Raw genomic sequence first — 22,319 nt, 5'->3', positions numbered from 1 at the left:
GAATGCTGGTCATTTTGAACACCTGCTATAAGCAGGTTAGCAAACTATTTCCTTTCCTTTGCTATGTTTCTTTGTACCCTGAAACTCTGTTCTCCGGGCCACTTTTATTTGCCCCACCCTGTATTATTTTCTACAAAAGTCAATCTTATATTTTTCGTATTCTACAAGTATTTCGCACAGGGCTATGACTAAAGGAATTTTGTTCGGTGGGTATATCGAATGATGTAGTAGGAATGTCGAATGAATACTCTGGCATATGTATTTAGATTTTATGTACGGAAGGACTGTCCAAATAAAAATTTAACTTTTGGATTCCTGTAACAGTATATGCGGTAGCGTATGTGAACATACTGGAAGTAAGAGAGGTACACATGGCAACTATACATAACCACCCTTGTAGATCGAGCTGAAGGCAAGACCAATAGTATTTGTGTAACTGAATACAAATTTGATTTTTTTTGTTATAAGCAACGTTACTTCTAATATTTAGTTCACTGTTACTTACACTATCCTTACCACTAACCAAACCTAGACTCTGCCTATATAATAATAATAATAATAATAATAATAATATACAAACATGAGTTATTATAGTCGCGTATCTTATTAGGATCATGGAGCGGGACATTAGATTGTATTGTTAGTACGTGTGTAGGTTTCTTCACATAACTTTTGAACGAAAACGAATTTTTGAGTTTGTTTTTTTGTAATAGATAGCTAGAGGACTATCTCGGACGAATTTGTGAACTGCCTCATAGCTAAGCGGTTAGCGTACGCGGCTTTGGCGTGAGAGACCTTGGTTTGATTCCTGACGGAAGATGATGTTTGAATTCCACGTTAAGCTATATGTCCACGTCTCCTATAGCCTCGTTGCTGAAAGGAACGCTAAACACAAAATCATATAAAAGTGGGACGAGTTCCGTAATGAAATTGATCTGTTAACATCGTCATGGATATCCATATCCCGTTTTTTAAAAAAATGAATATTGCTTGCTTATAACAAATTGATATGGAATCGCTTGATCCTTTTTGCTATATTTGGCAGAGTTTATTCCTCATATTTTTAAAGTCCTTTTTTGTAGAAAAATTGATAGGTCATTTTGCGCTCATCTCAACACACATTTCGACCATTAGAAGTTCCATTGACATTGTGTATGTTATCTAACCATAAAGCTTTTATTACACTAAACACTCGTTCGACATATGCATTGCTGACTGGTATATCGAGAATATACTCCAGTATTTTTAAACACTCTTCATAATCTAAAACGGTTATTATTATCCTTCCTGTCAAGTGTTGATATTATAGATTTCAAAACAGTGAACTCGTTGCATAATTCATTTCCATCGAAACTAATTTTTATCCTTGCCTGTGTATATTCATGACATACAAGGATGGTATCGAGAATTAACATATTAACAGTGACGTAACAAAGGAGGAGCAAACGGGACTTGTGTCATGAGGGCCGGATTATTGGGCGCAAACCTTGGCAAATACTTATTTTTACTATAAGGCAAGGAAAGGAATTTTAGCGAACTAAAGATCATAAAAAAAAAAAAAACAATACCTCAAAAACTTAACAGAACAACAACGACTCACCAACCTTAGCATCATATCCGTAGAGCATAAGTTAGCTTCAAAGCTATCTTTTAAGGACGTTGTAAAAACTTTTGTAATCAAAAGAGCCCGCAAAGTTAAATTTTAGTTCCAGATTTTTGTGTTTTTATTTAACTTATACCGATTTAAGAATTTGCAAAAAGAGTATAATTCCAAAACATTGTGATTTGCAGTTATTATGATAAGACTGTAAGAATATGTCAAGCATGCTACTGTCAGATTATTTGACAATTAAATATACTAATTATTTGGTGTTTTATCTTGTACTAAAAAATAAATTATGTACTGCAACTTTGAAATCAATCTTTACGACTTGAAGAAAAAATGGAACAGGAGAATCAGTGTGTGATGCCAATGGGGAGCATTTTGGTTTGGTTGTTCAAGGGAGGAGGATTAAGGCGAGTTCTTGCCTCGAGTGACAACTAGCCTCGTTGCGTCGTTGCATATTAAAACTTGCTTCAGACGAGACCGAGATACACACTTTTGATTCGAGACGAGACCAAGCTGAGTCTCGGTCTCGTCTCTAATATTGAAGACAAGAAATATACTACTGAAATTGCCTCTACTCAAAATTTGTTGCATTGTTAGGTTACTAGTATATATGTAAGATATTACATCAATTGTTCTTGGATGATCACAATCATAGGCTTATTCAAGGAGAAAGGAGAGAGGACTTTAACTTTTCGTGGCTTAAGCCCCCCAAAATTTTATTTACTATCTTAAAGTAAATGAAATATTTTGCAGAATTTTCATATTTCTAGAAATAGAGTTTGCAAAGCCCCCGAAACAAAATCGTAAATACGCCACTGACTGTAGGTTAAACAAACTCTTTACAACATTGATGTTATAATCTTATTACATTTCTGTGAGTGACTGTTCTTACTTTCATGTTATATTATAACAAGGAAGTATTCTATTACGGTCAAAATGCCTAATGTAAATCCAGATACGACCAGATTTGTGTGAAGACCTATCATTTCCGTATTTACGTCTGTGTGTATGTATGTATTTATTCAGAGAATATTTCGTCAGCGATAAATCGCGTAAAAGATTACATATACACACAGGACCATGCACAACTTTATATTTGGTTCAACATTCGTGAAGTGCCTAAGCTACGTTAAAATTAACTGCACCAATGAATTTCCGAGAAAATTTTATATGAATTTGAAGTACATATTCCCATTCCCATTCACATGCACCTATTCCCATTTGAAAAACCGAAAGTTTAATCCAATATGGTGGATCCAACATGGCAGTTGGAATGGGTAACACGTGTGAGAGAATCAGTACTTAAGATCCAATTTGTTTTGCATATGCCCACATTCATGTCCAATTATATTCAAAGAAACTAAAACAATTTTGTGACCGAGCTTTATAGTAGTGGTTAATTGAATTCCGGATATATGAAGGCCCATAAATATGCAAATTACCCTTATGGGCCGCTAAAAATTAGTACAATACGCATTGGGCCGCGGAGAACTTTGCACTTGAATCAATTTTAGACGTATCCCGAGGGGACACTTCGCGAATGTATCTTGTGAGTATCAGCATTTTCTTCGCATTGCATTGCGGGCAAATGCTTAAAAGAGTGCTTAAGAGTTAATGCATTCTGTCAGTCCGGGGCTAAGATGGATCTTGCAGAAGAAGGAATACAAAGTGGAAACTGAATTCAGTTGGCTAAGGACAGAAGTCAATGAACTTTTGTAAATGCTGCGTTAAACCCTCGAGTTCTATAGGCCATAGGGTTATAATGTAAATAGGAAATAATTAAGCTTCAAGAAAATATTTTTCTCAAAGAAAAAAATATATAATTTCTTTGAGTATGTCTGCTTTTGCGTATCTTCGATGGGTGATAGGAGCAAAGAGTGTATTCCACCTCTGGCAGCAGTATAGATACACAACTGTATGTAACAAGAACGGGGTGTTATGTAACTACTCAAATTTAGTTTTGTTACAACTGGGTAACAAAGAAATGGTAAGATTTTTTTTTTTTTAAATAGTGGTTTTTGTTTTTCTCAAATTTTCCGGGTTTTTTTTCCTGGCTTACTTTTTCTTCTTTGCTATCCAGGTTAGCAAAAATCTCGAAAATGAATTATGTTCCATATAATTTTGTATACACTATATCTTCTGCACGACTGTAAGAAACAATAATTGTGAAATGTTAGTGCAATATTTGTATTATTCTTTAAACAAACATTAAAGATTACTTTTGTAACATGAAAAATCTCCATATGATTTTTAGTGTATACGTACATAAAACGTGTATTATTTTGTAAAATATAAATTTAAAATACATTTTATGAATTAGTTATAAGCAGTTTTGTATTTTAATTTTTTATTTATTTTACAGACACTTCAATATTCCTGGTGTGAATTTCTTATATTTGAATATTAAAAAAAAAGAAAAAAACAGTGCTTAAACTGTATGGCTAATATTAATAAGCAATAGGTTCAGGGGTGCTTACGGGTGGGTTTTAGGGTGAATGTTGCGCGAATTAGATATTTTTAAGGGAAGAACATATATATATTTTTTTTCATTAAACGAGCACTTCAACGGTAAGTCTAAATTTGGCCTTAATTTCTTTTGATACGCTTAACATTAGAGATTCTCTCTGTGTATGGCTTCATTAAGTATACATTCAAGTTATACTTAACAAGTGTGTCAGTTTAAATGAATTTTCAGGCTAGCCTTCTAATAAGTATTATTGACAAGTCTGAAACAAACTTACAATGGAGGAACTAGTAAGTTTGCAATGGCGATGGTTAGGTCTGCACCTGTGTAAATGAAACGCTTGTAGGAGCGTACAGACTTAGTCTTAAAGACTTAGTTAAGAGTATTAAAAGTCTGGAATTCTATTAGAGTTCATTAAAAGTGATACAATCGAACTTTATACTATAGTGATCTATTTAAGAACGGTAAATTGAATAAAGTTTAGTCGACAAACCAACAGAGGCGGCTTTAGGATTTTAGTTTTGGGTAGGCCCGCTCCCTCACTTACGGATACATATACACATTTGATTGATGTAATGACAGTAAGAAATTACTTTTACAGTAGTGGTTGATGCTATTTGTTAAATAATTATCTACCATCAATAAATAATGGAAAAATATATTTACTCTTTATTGTATCTTTTTCAAAATTTTTGGGTAGGCCCGTGCCTACCTGGTCTACCAACTAAAGCCGCCACTGCGAACTAAATTCTTTTGGTTTTGTCTCAACTAATTCTCATCATCTCTACTCCCTTTTCGGGGGTGGAAGAGAACAGTAAATTTTGGGAATTGTGTCTAAACACTTTAGAGGAATGGGCACCGGAGCTTGTCTTTAAACGTAACACAAGGCAAAAGTGGCAAACGCATGTAGGGTTTCGGCTAGATATATGGAAAAATAAGCACGTACTTTATTAACATAGCAGGTTGCCTAAAAATTATTGAGCCTTCGGAGATCGACATTGAGAATACATTTATTATGATTTGAAAATAGCATTATAAAACTACGTATACGATGACTTTCTGCAATTTTCCCGGCAACAATAATCCCGTCGCTGAAGAACTTCTGAGATTTCTGAATTTAAAAAAAAAAAAAAAAAAAATCACAGGCTTATTTTGAAATCAACTAAACACCATTCAGGGAGTTTTACAGGGACCGAAACAAATGGTAGCTAAACGGTTAGCGTACACAGCTTTGGTGTGAGAGACCCTGGTTCTATTCCCAGTGGGAGCTCATGTGGTTCGGATTCCACATTAAGCTGTAGGTCCACGTCTCATATAGCCTCGCTGCTGAAAGGGACTGTAAAATTAAAATCAAATCAAGACAAATAGTAGTAGGATTATGCCAGATTCGAGCCATACATCTGATGCATTACAAGTTCTTGGTACGAGTCCGTTATGTTTTCGTAGAGATTTTCAGGTAGAAATTGGATCTAGTTGAGTCAGATCATGCGGCACCCAAACGTCGAGTTTCTTTTTGTATCCAACTGTCTCCAAATGGTTTAAGATTGTTCGGTGATGGATGTTAGGTCATTGATGGCATCATGACTGCTTACATGCCAGTCTTGTTCGCCTTTTGCCAAAATCTCACCCACTTTTACCGTGATTGGTCGCCCAATCCTAGGAACATCCTGGGCATCGACATTTCCAGAATGAAAGCGACTAAACAACGGGCGTCTCTGGCGGAGGGGCCGAGGGGTACGCGTCCCCCCAATATTTTGAAGTACAAAATATTCAATATTTTATTCTAATTTAATTTATTTACTAACGGCAGAATAACATTCAAATAATAATTATTATATTTATTTGGAATATAATATTCAGGCTGTGAAACGATTATAATCCAGTTCTTGATATACCTTAGGGGGTTCGTAAAGGTAAGCAGAAAGGTAACAAATGGAATCGAAAATAATAAACAGGTTAAGCTAGGTATTATATACCATTTAAATCACTTTCTTCGATATCCCCCCAAATTTTACATGCCAGAGGGGGGACGCGTCCCCCCAATATTTTGAAGTGTAAAATATTCAATATTTTATTTTAATGTAATTTATTTACTAACGACAGAATAACATTAAAATAATAATTATTATATTTATTTGGAATATAATATTCAGGCTGTGAAACGATTATAAGAGAGTTCTTGATATACTTCAGGGGTCCGTGAAGTAAGCAGAAAGCTAACGAATGGAATAGAAGATAATAAACATGTTGGGCTAGGTAATACCATTTAAATAACTTCCTTTGATGCCCCTCCCCCCAAATTTTACATGCCAGAAATACCAGTGTCTGGGAAGACATCTAGACGCGCTTTATGAAAGATTTCACTATCCGTGGCGGTGTGTGTTTGCAGACGGATTTTTTAAAAGCTATACTTGCTATAGTTCTGCCATCTAGTGCCATTTTTTTTTTACCTCTTCCTTCTAAGCAGCAGAGACACGCCTATAAAGCGGTTAGTATGGTTATATCTTCCCTCTCCTTGCAAGGATGCCACACTTAGTAATTTCGTACTAAATTTAGTGAATTTATTATTGAAATAGTGATCTAGTATGTTCTTCTGGTAAATCTGCACATTCTAATGATTTTTGGCGTTTCCTTTCTGATGCAGACAAATGGCACGGAAATGTTTCTTAAAATAATAAGAAAAAGTATATTGCAGTTCGAACGAATATAGAAACTTCCAATTATTCTTTTCTTTCCCTCTGAATGAATGAAAACTCTGCTGTTTAATAACCTTTGGTAAACAGCGCCTATCTTTGTTCCGCTACATCCTTTTGTTAGCAAATATGAAATGGGATAAAATTGTAGTTTCTTATTTTTTTCATTTATTATTTTAAGGAAGTGAAGAAAAAACTATTCGGTACATTTACGTTTTGTCACACTACACACACAGGCACAGTCTTAACTTGCTTCCTAATGAATTTGAGGAAGATAAAATAAATAAATCATAAGTACCAGAAAATAGAGCAACACAAACAGATATTTTCATCTGTGACACATTTGTTGAGAACTATAGTTAGGTGTAACGTGCAAGCATTCTAAAGATGTTAAATCCTTTAATTTTATCCGTGTAACAATTTCTGATTTCAGGAGAAAATTTTCATTAACTATGGCATATGAAATTATACTTTGTACTTTGTTTATGTAGGTGAGAGCAGCTGAGAAACCAAGAAACAATACTAACGGGGTTTCCTCCAGATAATTTTTTCCATGGGCAAAATCTAAGTGTGAAGGTGCTGAACTGGGACTTTAATTGCGTCCCTTGTAGAAAAATAACAAGTAATTGCAATTTTTATTTATCTTAGTTCTTGGGGGACATGGAAGCGAACCTTCGGAAGGATCTCTGAAAAAAAGAAACACTGGATTCTAACCGCCACTGTTTGTTATATTACACAAAATAAAGTAGAAGTTATATAAAATAATATTGCGTTTCCCTCATGGCTTTCATTCTGCAGGAGAGGGGGATAGTAATACCTGGAGAATATTTTCTCTTATCAGAGTATTGCAGATATTGGCTTTCCTCCATTGTAACTTGGCCAAACTAGTTACATTATATGTAAGGATTAACATAGGCTAAAAGGCTTAAATTTTCATGGCAGTTTTACTCTGTACCCATGCTTCTCACTTTTCGGTCTACGGGACTCTGTATTCGAAATCTTCGACGGCTCCCAAGTAAGAACATGAGTGTACCAAAGGCATATACATTATGTGTGTGCTTATTTGAGACATGGATCTACAGTTTAAAGAGGGATAACAACTACATGAGCTCCCAGCGGAAATCGAATAATGGTCTCTCGCGCTCAAGGCGTATGTGCTAACCATACAGACACGAGGAAATTCACATAAGCACACACACATATATCGTCGAGTTGATTTTAACTGCCCTTTCAGCAGCGAGGCGTGGACCTACTGAGTTACGTTTAATCCGAAGTAAATGAGCTCCCGCTGGGAATCAAACCCGTGTTCCTCACACCAAAGGCGCGTACACTAACCGCTTAGCCAAGAGGCTACTCATATGATCGTTTAGTGATTTTTCAACCTTTGATCTAGTACTAAACAGCAACTGTCTGTTGGCAACCCTGTCTCCTTGACCTCTTTAAATTAGTGATGAATAGGACGAAGTCTATCGCCTGTTGAAAACGCTTGTTTTCTATTGGAAACAAAATGAAAACTATTATTTCGAAGAAACTGCCATTTCTAGCAAATTATCATAATAGATGACGCTACTATGTGTATGTGGAAGGCTCGGACACAAGTGTAGTCGTGAATTATCATTCACTTTCATAAGTAACTAGCTGAACTTGCGCTCTCTACACAGCGCATCATTCGCATATGAGAATAAATCTCCTTCTCATTCCTCACAACATATGTACATGTCCCTTTATAGACACAAGTGAAAGACGTCTTGATTTAAAAAAAAAAAAATCGGCAAGGGGTATAATAAAGGGAGGATTTTTTCGATTATTTTTTCTCAATATCTCGCACCGTTTGCAAGATTTGAGCCTACTTCCGGTTGGAGTTTCTAATTCATGTATGACCAGTGTTTTCTTTCTTGCATGCATTATGTAATAAGCAAATACATTACATATACAATTAATTATAATGCCAGTTATATATGGTGTTCATTGGACAAAACACTCAAAAAATAAAGATTTATCTTAAGACTCGAGAAATGGTTATCCTTCCTTTTTCACTATTATTTGGCCATGGAACAAACGCCTGAGACATATACAACCCCAATATACGACATTGTGGTGTTGGAATGTATAACGCATAGGATATGATGCTTTAGTTTTTTTTAAATTTCAACGCTTCCAGTGTACCCTTAAAAATGTAATAAAGAAATAATGGTCATGTTTTTTTTAATATTCAATTAGAACTGGACAATCTACGCAAAATTTCCAATCGATCAATGAAAACGTCATCTTTCTAGAGCCTGTAGTTTCCGAGATCTCATTGTCGAAAGGATTGACCATAAACATATAAACACAGTTTAAAAGAACTCAGAAGATGGAAGCACAGTTCACATGCATTGATTTTAGAGAAGGCTTATTAAAATACAAAGGCTTTGAATAATAATTTTATTTCATAAACTTTATGAAAAGATATAGTTAACTAATTTAGACTATTTAAAGTACAAATACTCAAAATGTTTGTCTCTTGTTAAACGTGAAATCACACATAACCGTAAATGAAAGATTTGAAAGCCAAAGTTATAGGTTGGAGCTCAGGGACTTTTAATTGCAATTGTAGCATTTTAATAGATAGATAATCCGCCTTATACAGAGTCGTTTTAACTTACGATTAGCTTCATATTAAAGCCATGACTACTGCAGGAAACATATGTTAGTCGAACTCTTTAGTATGGCACTAATCACGCATCAAAACGAGTCTGCATAAGGCCCAATAAATTATATATATATATATATATGTGTGTGTGTGTGTGTGTGTGTATATATATATATATATATATATATATATATATATATATATATAGAAAATATGCTTTTTCGTAATATACTGAAGACTTATTGCGTAGTTTACAAATGCAAAAGCTGAATATGGCTCGTGTTACGATATTACATGACATCCATTTTAACAGAAATTGTTGGCGCCATTTTCCCAAGTTCTGAGAATGAGTGCCTTCTTCCTTTCGCAAACAAAAAGAGTCCAACCACAATCAAAAAGCAAACAGGCGATAGTGAACAGCTATCTGCGTTTGTATGTTGTTCTTGTGTAAATAAAGCCATCTGCTGCGTTACTTCAAGACTTCCAACTTTGCAAAATCTGCTAACACTCTGTAGTACAAAAATTTGTATTTGGAGGCAAGAACAGTGTTACGATGAAGTAAAGTTTGCTCCGATTTACGGTGGATGTTGTTGGATTGAATCTCCTAAAATTGCTGTTAACCATTGATCGTGTAAAAAACAGATTGTAACAAATATTTTTAGTATAGTTTTTATCACTATTATTATTATTAAGTTTGAGGTTCCCTTTACAAACATAATTCCAGATTCGATCTCACCTCAGATGGATGATGCATTGAATAATCATAAAATCTTTCGGAGCTTGCATTCCTTCTGAAGGCTGTTACAGCATCAGTTCGAAAATCACTGCTCTAGAGCAATGGGGACTCTGAATTCTAGAAGAGTGAAGAAGCCACATCGGCAATTGAGGTGAAACTTAATTTCCCATCCCCGTCCCTTAATCTCCTGCTTCAGGCCTCCAGTATAGTTTTACTTGGAAGCTGTTCTTTAAATTCTGATATTAGGCACAAATATTACAGGAAAGAAATAGTTCTTGTATAATCATGTATCCAGGGGCGGATCCTAGGGGGGGGCGATCGCCCCCCCCCAGAAAAGGAAACTTTCTTATTTTTTATATATAAATAAAATCCATCCCAGAGTTTGGAACCCTTAAAAGTAGCATTATGACAACCCACCGCCCCCCCCAGAAGTCGGTCCTGGATCCGCCCCTGCATGTATCCAGTACAGGGGTAAAAGTGAGGTGGAACGCGGCAGACGCCGTCCCCCACCTCGAAAAAATATGCACGGCGTACCCCAGTTCCTAAAAAAAGAAAAAAATACAATGGGCAAAGATAGGCAGGGAGAACGGCGTGGCGTCATGCCGCTACCTACTGTCCCCCCACCTTTTCAGATCCACTTTTACCCCTGATCCAGTATATATCTTACATACAGAATTATTTAACTTTATATACTTACTCAGTACAAGCTATTGAAACTATTCAAGAAATGAAAACAATTCATGCTGCGAACACTCATCAGCCTATTTCTTCAGTGGAATTTTCTCAGTCGATTTTGTATATTTAAAAAATCGTTTACTTACTCATTAACGTACATACTTAAGGGTGCGATTTGAAACAAACACAAAAAGCTAAGTAATTGTGAAAAGCTAACTAGCTTCATTTCTTGTATACAGTAGACTTCGAGTGGGCGGGAGGGGCAGACCGGATAACAAAGAAACCGACAGGCCAAAGTTCTATGAAGTCATTTCTTTATGAAGACAGCATACATCAAGAACAATTTACGAATACAATACTGTACTTTACAATTAGGAACAGTGGCAAACGCAGTGGCGTCGGAAGTATTTTTCAGCTGGGGGGGCAAACTGCTGTCTAGAAAATAGACACGGGGATGTAACATAGGTAAGATAATACGAATATATGTTTGTAATGAAACAATAATTTGATTTGATTGGTTAATAATAATAATAATAATAATAATATAATTAAGCTGTAAACAATTTCGTGAGAGTGAAATTTCCATCTATTAGAGGCATCTTAGTTTACATCTTTAGATTAATTAATCCCGTGTCAGTTTTGTGCTGGATTTTGGTCTGGTGCAGAAATTTTCAACCACTGAAATCAAAATTAAAAACATATAAAATTGTAAAATTTGTACTGCTCACAATGACTGTTTGTCAGTACAAATTTTACTATTTTGTATATTGGTACATATTTTTAACTGTATTGGACATGGTCACACGGACACTAGTAAAGAATCTTAAAGCTACTTAAATCATTTGGAAATGAGGAAATTAAAATTATATTTTTAAAAATCCAGTTCTGGTGTTGCAGTATACTGTAATATTAGAAATTGATATTTAGAACTACAAACTTTGTAGCACCTTGTAGTAGAAAGTAACTTGTACATTATTACTTTGTATTTTTTACTACACTTACTTCAGTATATCCAGTTTGTTATTACATTCACCTCCCTTCCTAATCTAATTATATTCACTTCACCTTACACTAATAAAGTACGACACAATTAATAAGAAATAATTCAAGTTTATATTGAATTTTAGGTGCTATTTTGTAATTTAAATAATTGGTTATAATACGCATAATATTTTCACTTACGTAATTCTACATTTATTTCTTTTCAAAATTGACCAATAGTATATTTTCTTTCGCTTGTCTTTGATATGAATTTTCTTGCAATGGTGTTTAAATCTGGTCGCTACACATATGCAACAACAGCAGATGAGCCAATCTTTCCTGCGTCATGGACGTCCTCAAATATGTCTTTAGACTACGCAAACAGTAACATCATTTCAGATTTGGCTTGGGGGGACAAGACCCCTTGATATATGTAAAATTTCGCGTTTTTCACTGACTTACTACTATTCTATTGATAAAATCTATATAAATCTCACTCAGGAAGGGGGGCAAATGCCCCTCCCTGGCTCTCCTAAATGACTCTCCTGTACCCAAATAGCTGAATGATCTTTCGCAAATGCTCAAGAAGCTGGCATAGTGAGAACGAAAGTCCCTAGACGAACAACTTGGTCGAGAAGACTGCGAACAGTTGGGGTTTCAGCACTAATATTTTTTAATATTCTGATGGTCATCAGCGACTCAGTAGTCATCAAAGTGGGTGGAAGCAGCCTGAGCTAAGCTCAATCTATCCAGGTTAAAATCCGACAAGTGAACTCCCAATTCCTGCTTCAAATATTCTCTTGAGAGAGGCCCGCCAGCACATATAGCTCCTCCAGAAAGTATCTTCTAGAGTTTTATGAGTTGTTTGAGGCCTGGCTGATTGAAACGACACTGCACTTCATTCAACAAAGAGTCAATGATTTCGAAGTACATTTTTCGAAGATCTGATACAGGTTCTAGGGTAGCTGCTATAGAAGGACTAGCAGCGTTCACCCCGCTTCGCTGCGGTCACCCCGGAACGCAATAAACTTTGTTACTTAGATAATTTTTACTTTTTCGCTTTCAAGTGATATGATAAAAACCATAGTAGATTGCAGTAAATGTTAACATTATATCGCCTCTCATTTATGTTAACCCGCCCCGCTTCGCTGCGGTCACCCCGGAACGCAATAAACTTTGTTACTTAGATAAAAAAAAATATAGTAGATTGCAGTAAATGTTAACATTATATCGCCTGTCATTTATGTTAACCCGCCGAGTGACACGGTCATGCGGGTTGCATATAAATACGTTTATTTTTACCTATGATGAACTAACAAAGGATTTGTACGTTATGAACACTTGAATGGTCAATTATCTCAAGACACTGGTAATTAAAAATTAAAGTGATATGATAAAAACCATCTAGGGTCCAAATCCTAATAACCCCCCAAAAATGAAAGAAATTGGTTCAGCCGTATTAGCGTGATGAGGGAACAAAGGATTTGTGCGTTCTCTTTTATATATATAGATTATCAGTTTCCTCCAACCTATAGGAAATATAATTGGTTATAATTGGTGTTCTCTTTGATCTTGATGAAGTGGGCTATTTTAAGTGTAGTATGTCTGCATTTTCCTTTGCTTCCTTATAGATGTTTTCAAATGCACTGTCCGTTCGTAGGTTTCTCAGAGTGTTGCTGCTCTTTTAGCTCCAGAAGCAGAAGCATCAGAATTTTGAAGCACTTTCGCCAGTTGTCCGCAAGGTACAAAAGCATGTATACTATCAGAAAAAATATCATTCCGAATTTGTTCATTCTTTTCAAATGTCCTTTTAGAATTACTTTTTGATAATCGTTTGGACCACTTGTATTACTGATGATTCTTTTCGAACGTGATTTGAATTCGTTTGTAGTAGATTGAAATCTGATTAGAGATTTTCGCCTAACACACCAGCGAGTAGGACAAACAGGCAATAAATGTTTAGGATTACTTTTGTTGATAGTTTTACAGGGTTCAAGAACAATGTCGGCGTGCGTATATTGTCTATCGTTCTGCAGAATCCAGGTTGATGTTTCAAACGTCTTTCACTATGGCCCGCACGTCACACACAGGTTCGCACTTTCGTGCTACTTCTTGCAATGAAAGATCTAATGCATGATTACTGCAATGAATGTATACAGCTTTCGGATGTTGAGTCGAATTGATCTTCTGCACACCACTCACTCGTCCTGACATAATAGCTGCACCATCATGACACTGTTCGCGTACATTTTCTGCATTCAGGTTAGGTTTCGTTAGAATATCTTGGATCGTGAATTCTGTTTCCGATTTTGTGACATGTCATCATCATAGGTAGTCTGCCTTTATTGGCAGGTCACTTGCCGCAGCTGAGAAGCTTCCATGCTCCACGGTCCTCCGCTAACCTTTTCGTCTTCGCGTATGATCTTTCTGTTTTAATATCATCCATTAATTGTAATCTCCTTCGCCCCCTCCCTCTCTTTCCCACCACCGTCCCTCATGATACAATCTCTTCTTACGCAATGTCCCAACCAGTTTCTTTTCCTCTTCCTAATAGTATCTAAAAGTGTTCTTTTCTCACCCACCATTTCTAACACTCTCTCCGGGTTGTGACATGTGGGGTGATCATTTCCATAAATATTTTGTTGGGTTTCATGAATCAGAGTCAATACAGCGCACACAGATACAATCTTTCTTTGAAATATCAGTCGTGGAGTCGGCTATGATTGCATAAAATGGAGACTCTTTAACTTCTGCTACCAAGTCTCTCTATATTGCATGTCCCATAATCTTTAAAATTCTTTCAATCAGCACTAAGCCAGTTATCCTGTCGATTAATCCATTGGTTGAGAACAGGCACATCCATTTTTCTTTCATCCAGGAGTGACATCAAATTACCCGTACTATGCAAATGTCCACTGATTGCTTGACCACTTCGAGCTAAATATCTAACACTACTAGTTATTATAAGCAGTGACTGTCTTTCTTATTCTTGTTTACAAACTTGGTCTGAAAGGAGAGCTGAAATAGAGGTTCTGTTTCTGCACTCATATCTGAACCCTTTCACTATCACTGGGATATATGTGTCTCACGATACATTCTCAGAGAACCCCTGTAATTTACCACATTTTATTGCTATGAATCGATGTTCCACTGGTAAAGAGAAGCCCGCTGATGGTTCACAGAATTCTTATTAATATTATCCAATAGACAGTAGTGGAAGTGAACGTGAACAATGAAAGTGAGGAACAATGTACTAGTGATAAAGCAGTGGTTGCATGTACTGTAATTTGGAAAAGGATTCCGAAATGTAAAATATTTGTAATGTAAAATATTTGTAGGATTAAACGAACGGAACGACAATAGAGTTCGCATTTTTCATATGCTCTGAATTATTAATCCTACCTTATACATTTTTCCTCCTCACTATAAATCTTACTGCACTCTGCATACTGTTTGTAAGAACATTAATTTAACTTTATGGAAAATGTATTTAGTTCCTAAATATCCTGTTACTCATCTAAATTGTTATATTTTTCAAACTTTAAAATCTCGCTCGACGACTCGTTTCATATTGCAGACTTATGATTACTTAAACAAAAATTTTAAAAGAATTTACAGTGTTTTGAGAATGTACACCAATAGAAATAAAGAGAATTTTCAATTCTTTTTCCTAACTCTTTCTGTCTAACATGGGGCAGAAAAAGCGCCCGGTCTCATGTTTCAAAGAGAAAGATGAATCCGGAATAGATAATTTTTTTTCACATTACTATAAAAAGCAAAATTTAGTTAATATAATCAGTGTTGTGTGATGTTTCTACAGTCTGAAAGTGAGGGGGCAAAAAGGGTATCTTGCCCCCTTTGAAAATTTCAGGAGGGGCAACTGCCCCCCTTGCCCCCCCGGTTCCGGCGCCCCTGGGCAAACGTACTGTATTGAAGTCCGTTACACACTGACGAAGCAATGAACAAGGAGCAGAACGGTGCTCTTTTCCTGCCACAACGTATATTTTGCACACGACACGTAGGAGGATCGTAGCAGACGCCGCTTCCAATGTCTTGAGTTGTCTTCCTCATTTAATTATGATAAAAGAAAACTATGCTGGATAGTCGCGAGCCGGATACTCGTGAGTCTACTGCATTCATAATAGTCTTCTAAATACATTCTAAAATAGAAACACGAAAATATTTTCATTCAATTTGCATCCTTTCTAAAGAAAATTAGTAAGTCATTTTCAACACCGAAACTTAATCAGTAGATCTAATGTAGAATCTGAATCATACTTTTCCTATCGAGAATCGAATCCTGTATTCCATCCCGAAGATGCGTTTGAATACAGTACCATATATCCACGAGAAACTTCAAAATATACATGGTTTCAAAAGGTCTATCGGGGACCGAATTTACTGAACCTGTTACAATAAAACGTTAATATTATATTATAGAAGGCAAAAAGTACTATTTTTATTCTAACATTAGTACTTGCGCTACAGCTGATAAAAACCGAGTGAAGGAACAAAAAAAAAAAAAAAAAAGAAGAAGAAGAAGAAGAAGAAGAAGAAGAAAACTCGCTACTAATATTGCCATAACAAATCCAACATCCTCCCACCTTGAGTTACGTTGAGGGGACTAGTAACTCAACCACAGCAAAACTTTATTTATTTCTAAGAATATACAAAAGATTTAATCTGGTAAGAGGTTTCACTTTTCTACCAGTTCGAGCTGTAACAGTTTGAGGTTTTGTTTCACATTCAGTCTCTGTGTTTTTATCACTAGGGCGTATTTAGAGGGGTCCTATCCCCTCTCCATTTTTTTTTCGTTAATTTTATAACTGTAGGTGAAATTTATGTATTTCATGCCGCAAGCTAGTTCTGAGTTTTTAAAAATAGGCCCCTGCCAAATATCAGTAACTTTTGTGAAAAAAGTGTCATTTTGATAAACGTTGCTGTACTTTTTCCTTAATGCTTAACCTTTTTAATTATATCACCTATTTTTAGGTGTTAGGGTAGAATCTTCATTATTCGATTAAAAAAGTACCAATAAGGCTTTTTCTTCATTTTCTTCAAGATGGAGGCATTTTAGAACACGTTACATAAGCTTTCACGCCTTTCTACTTTGAGGCGTTGTGTGTGATGACGTCATAAATTTAAAAAGTTTTTTTTTTGTTATGCTTATTACTATTATTTTTTGGCGGGTTACATTTTGCATTCAGAAGACTGAAATTTTGCACACTCGTTCAGTGCACTCCTTAATAATTTTCAGATGTTTTCAGGTCTCTGCGTGGAAATAGCGAGATCCAGAGGGGGCAAAAATGTTTTTAAAAAGGATATTTTTAATAATAAATAGCCTCTTTCATGATTTTCCCGCCTCAGATGGAGCCATATCAATGGTATCGTTTGAAAGGCTGTTCTATTCTGAAGAAAATGATGTACGTACTATGCTCCTAGGATAAATAGGGATGTCTCAGGAAACTGTTACCTGAGATCCTGTTTTATACAGGAATCTGAGGTATTTGGGGAATATTATTTTTCGCGGGCTTACTTTTGCACCTACAAGATTGAAATTTTGCACATTTACTCAGTGGACCCCTCAGTATTTTTCAGATTTGTTTCAGATCTGTGCCTTAAAACAGGGGCAGGGGTCCATAGACGTAAAAATTTTAAAAAAAGAAGATATTTTTACCAGAAAATTAATTTTTTCGTGATTTATCCGCCCCAGATACATGATGGAGACATTTGAAGGGTACCGTTTGAAAATTGTTTTATTCTGAAGAGAATAATGTACAAATCATGATACTAGGATAAATAGGGATGTCTGAGGAAATTTTTATATTACATCCGGGTCATCTGGGGCATTGTGGGAATGTTCTTAGTTCAATAGTTTCCTCCCTCTTACTACTCAAGATCGGTACTCCCCTTAGTATTTCTCAGTTGATTTTGAGATCTGTGCGTTAACACAGGGGAATCCAGAGGGGATCAATTTAAAAATAAATAAATAAAAAAAATGCCGATTACTCTCAAAATTTCCCGCTTCATGGACATGATAGGGAAATGTGAATGTTACCGTTTCAAAAGCTGTTATATTCTAAAGAGAGTGATGTATGTACCATTATCCTAGGATAAATAGGGATGATGCTGTAACTGCTTGACTGAAAGTGTATAATTTACCTTTAAGAAGAGCCATAATTTAAAAGGGTTAAGAAACATTGTTTGGGATTTATATAGGTTAACGATTTGGGATAATTCAAAATTCAACCCCAATACTTTCACTTAAATGGCATAATTAGCATTTAATACTAATTCCTAATGCTTTTTCTTCAGTTCGCGACTTGTATTATACGAGGGGAAAGATTTGATTTAAATAAAAAAAATCAACAAAAATGATTTTTAAAAAATCATGTTTTTTTTTTCACCCTGCTTCCCAGGAATCTCGTTCCCTTTGTGCTTTCTAGGGGGGGGGGAATTGGTAATGACCCCAACCTTGATGTGCAATTACAAAAATTAAATTTATATACAAATAAAAATCATTAGTTTTTCAACTTACTAATAAGGAATCTGTGTCGAAATAGAATCTATTACGAGAAGTTTTAGTACAGTCGCAGTGGCGTATTTAGGGGGAGGGTTATCGGGCTCAAGCCCCTCCTGAAATAAATTTGATGGTTTTTTGCATTTCACGTAGGGCTACAACAATAATCCTTCTAATCATTTCTATGAATTCCATTGACTTTCCATTTTCTTATGCTCTTTGTTCACAAATAATACTGTATTTCTCAAATTTCATTCCATGTAAGAACTGTTCTTTTTTCTATCTTTCGTCCATTCTATCTTCTATTGTTTCTTTTTCTTGGTTGTTACTTTCTTTCGTTTCTCCTATCATAGTTTCGACCGTTGTTGGTTGTGATTTGAGTCGGTCGTCGTCAGTAACACCAAAACTAAGAGAAGCTGAATAGCGAAACTGATGTTCCACACCAACTTGCACGGATATCAACATAACGGGACATTAGTTATTATAGCAAAGGAATATTTACATCGTTTAATTATAAAGAAAGGTAAATGTTTGAATTCAAGAAACTTAAAATGGAGAGAATAAGTAACCCGGGATATTAGATAGGCCAAGACAATGCTTCCTTTTTCCTATATGAATAGAATGAAAGGTTGGATTTACTGCTAAACTCTTGTGTATATCTTATTGCATATGATTCACCAGTCTGCAATTTTTGCCACTAAAACTGCAATCTGTATATTTCAACTTCAACTTGTCTCAACATTTTCTTTCAGGTAAAAACTTACACAGATAAAACTGAATATTTCCATTTTTTCTGAATTGAAATCAGTTAAGTTGAAATGAGATTACAAATATTCAACGTGTGTTTGTAGGAACGCTATTTCGGATTCGCCTGGGAGGTAAGATCCTCCACCGACATACGAGTTTTCTTCTAGTACAGAATTAGTAGACAATTGATTAAAATATTAATTCCCATACTCAGGTGGGCAGTTGCCCTCCTTCTTCTCCGTATTGTGCATAGCTCTCCGCGAAACAAAATCCTAAATACGCCACTAGTACAGTAAGTTATCCGAAACGCTGAAAAGTAACATCTCCTAAACAGTGAATAGATTGAGGTGGGTTTCAGTCTCCCAGGTTTAGTTCTATGTTTCGTTGGAAGCTATTTTACTGTGAACAATGGATATAAGCAGGGCCCGGATTTTGTTGACCTAAAATTTTCTTAAATGTGACCTATAAAATGACACTAAAATTCCTGTAAAATGACCCTAAAATTCACAAAAATTGACCTTAAAACTTGCGTTTTTTAAACGATTATTTCGTTAAACATTGACTAATATATATATATATATATATATATATATATATATATATATATATATATATATATATATATATATATATATGATTTTAATTAACGTTTCTCACTCATATTCAAGAAGTTTTGTTTCAGTTAGTTGCAATCCATTGATCATTTATGTCCATTGATCAGTCCATTGTACGACATTGTATGTACTGAAAGCGTCAATTCACTCGCGAGTTGAAACTAGGAAGCACTCTTAAACAATAAAAGTTCGCAAGTGTAGACTACGTGAGAATAGATAAAAACCCTGTTTTAAATCTGTGTACGCCTTCTAATTCATTTTTAGTTATTCACGTGATCACATCCTTTATGGTCAACAACCCAAAACTATCTGTTTGGCCACCTTTCGTCGACCAGCTTAGTTTTCATTAGCTTGTTAAGAATGCAGTTTTTCCACCCAATAGTCAGGAAACAGGAAATGAGATAATTTAACTTCGTGTTTTTCACATTCATAAACAGTGTTCATTTTAAGATTTCCTTAGTAGAAGAAAAATAATAAAAAGACCATAAGTGACCTAAAAGTTACCTTAAAATATTAAAAAATGACGTGAAACTTCAAAACGGCAAAAAGTGACCAAAAGTTGACCCTAAAAAAATATATTTTTAAAACCTAGAGTTGATGGATAACATTTTTATTTGAAGTTGCCTTGTCATATGCGTAACAGAAAAAAGTTGACTTGTCACCAAGATCCGGGCCCTGGATATGAGACAGTTTTTAACAAATATCTGTTCTACCTTTTCTGTATAATACACCTGTTTTAAACTAGAAGGTTAACTACTTGGAATGAATATACATAATAATTGCGGTTATGCACATTTGTAACTTAAATTTAACGTAACAATTCTAGTGATTACACAGATTACAATTATGAGCACACTTTATGGAGACGCTCTCACAGAGGATACCAAAACTGATATTTCAAGTCTTTTGTGAGATAAATACTGTGAACTGAGAAATTATAACCTTTTCCATATTGTACAGGGGTATTTTCCTGCGAGTACAAGTTTCTTTTGGAATGTGATGAAAAATTAACACAGTCTGCAACACAGTAGCGTATTTTGTGGACTACCGGGCCTACCGGCAGCAGCCCTAGAATATTACAAAATACAGTTATAATATGAAATAAATTATATTAATAATTTCATACTTTAGTATCTTCTTTCAATGATAAAAGTTTCTGAGAATTGTATGTATTTAGAAACATTCACTGAATTCTTTGCACGCATCCTGTCTCGCAAAATTAAGAGGTCGTCAATATGACAACGAACCAGAAACCACTCTCTATCTACTACAGGAAGAATCGTATCAGAGTATTCCCCTTCGCTTCAGCTCCTCCCACAGCGTACGAACGGGCCACCAGGTAAAAGCAGTTGCCTCTAGAGAAATCGGTTTCTTGGGCGTGAGTGAAGAATAAAATAAATTATACGAGTAATGACAATGCATTTTGGGGGTCTCTGGTAATTGTTTTGGACATCATGAGCCTCGTTCCGTAGCGACTTGCGTTAACGCAACGAACATTTTGTGTGTTACAGTAGTTTGCGTAGCTCCTACAGACTGAGGCTCCTTCTTTCCTAATCGCCTATTTCAGCGTTCATTATTACTCGGACAGCTTCCATTTGCTTTGGTGAGTAAGGTTACCACCTATCCAATGCGAAATGTAGTGATACTTCATGCAACAAATAAAGGTAAAAATGTAGATCGTTTTCCCGTAATACTAATAAGATAATATGTGTTGCTAGTGAAGAGAAAATGATATTTATCTACTTGATAAAAGGACGGTGTAAGGTTTTTTCTTATTTTGAAGATTGTATAATAACGTGGAAACTAAAGTCCAATAATAATAATAATAATAATAATAATAATAATAATAATGTACAGATGTTATAAAGGTTAGTGGTAGCCCAAGCCATCAAACCAGTATACGCCACTGCTGCAAGAGTACACTCTTAGTACAAGAATATTTTAGGCCCACACTAACTTACCACCCACCTCGAAGTGCTTCAATTTCCACACTGCCCTACATGACTTGACAGTTGTCTGCTTTCTAGGTATTGTTATTTGAATTAAAAGTGTAACACATATATTTTTCTGAGGCTTCACATGCTTGCTTTCAAGGTAACATTTCAGTAGTAAATCAGTTGAAAATGTAGTTCGAGAACGTTCATTCATTCCCTAAATGCTTGAAAATAATAATAATGTAAACATGCATCAGAAGTTACGAAATTCACACAGAAAGTTACGAAGCATACTAAGAAAGTATTTTTATTTTTTCCCCTCAATATAATTGTTTATAAGCGTCTCAAACAATGACTTGAAATTCTATTGTTGAGTCCGCTTATCCTTGAAACAATATGAGTCAGAGTTCTGTGTGCGTGTGTATGTGTGTGTGTAAGTAAGCAAGTAATAAGTAGGTATGCGTGAAGCGGAATTTCTCCCATTTCGCTCGTGTTGGAGCGGGCATCAACACAGCCAGAGCTTAAGCTCCGCCCTATTTCCTTCTCTCCTGTAAACCCATCTGAACCAATTTTTCTAGTGATTACATTGCACGGTAGGACAGGCGTTTAAATTGATATTCTGTGAACTAGACGATCACTAGGAGGAGCCAAGCTGTAACATGTTGCAAATTTCTCATAGACATGAATCAGAGTTGCAGACTCCATATTAAATTA

The 22,319-nt window shown here is 35.4% G+C and overlaps 1 protein-coding gene across 3 annotated transcripts in view; it reads left to right on the top strand.

The window, feature by feature from the left end:
• The window catches only part of LOC145660653 (uncharacterized), a 295,153-nt gene that overhangs the window by 84,223 nt on the left and 188,611 nt on the right, over positions 1-22,319 (top strand). The window lies entirely within an intron of this gene.

This window comes from Thermobia domestica, chromosome 9 (assembly GCF_964235325.1).
Source record: "Thermobia domestica chromosome 9, izTheDome1.hap1.1, whole genome shotgun sequence".
Lineage (NCBI taxonomy): Eukaryota > Metazoa > Arthropoda > Insecta > Zygentoma > Lepismatidae > Thermobia > Thermobia domestica.
Note: the sequence above shows the minus strand (reverse complement) of the source record. Positions and strands in the feature narration are given on the sequence as shown.